Source organism: Prionailurus viverrinus, chromosome B1 (assembly GCF_022837055.1).
Source record: "Prionailurus viverrinus isolate Anna chromosome B1, UM_Priviv_1.0, whole genome shotgun sequence".
NCBI lineage: Eukaryota > Metazoa > Chordata > Mammalia > Carnivora > Felidae > Prionailurus > Prionailurus viverrinus.
Window position 1 is genome coordinate 123,477,569 of NC_062564.1, and position 600 is coordinate 123,478,168.

Consider the following 600-nt stretch of genomic DNA (forward strand, 5'->3'; position numbering starts at 1 on the left):
ATGAGGTTTATATGATGGGAATGGCTTTTTGAGATTGTTTGGAGTTGGGAGTGACTTAGGAATGTAAGAGAACATGCAGGCATGTTTGCCTTATAAGAATAGAAATGAAGACTGATATTTGGTGGAAAAGGAAAACACTGAAGGGCTTGAGATATGGGGCTATGAGGTTGGAATCTTGACTGATAACCACAGCCTGGAAATTTGAGATGGACTTGCCTCTGTTCTAATAGAGGATTTCTTGGCACTATTTTGGGGCAATGGAAAAGTTATATTTTCCTCTTCTCCTTCTTCTTCTTCTCCTTCTTCTCCTTGATTCCTTTTTTTTTTTAATGTTTTATTTATTTTTGAGAGAGAGAGAAACAGAGTGGGGGGGGGGGAGGAGCAGAGAGAGGGAGACACAGAATCTGAAGCAGCCTCCAGGCTCTGAGTGGTCAGCACAGAACCCTATGTGAGGCTGGAACACACAAGGGTCCTGACCTGAGCCAAAGTCAGACGCTTACCCGACTGAGTCACCCTGGCGCCCCTGGAGAAGTTTTCAATTAGCAATAACCATGCCTCGGATAAACCTTGTTGGCTATGATACTGCCACCGCACAAAGCT

The 600-nt window shown here is 44.3% G+C and overlaps 1 pseudogene; it reads right to left on the reverse strand.

Annotated features, from left to right (window-relative positions):
* Positions 1-473: 473 nt before the first annotated feature.
* On the reverse strand, positions 474-600 carry LOC125165128 (uncharacterized; annotated as a pseudogene).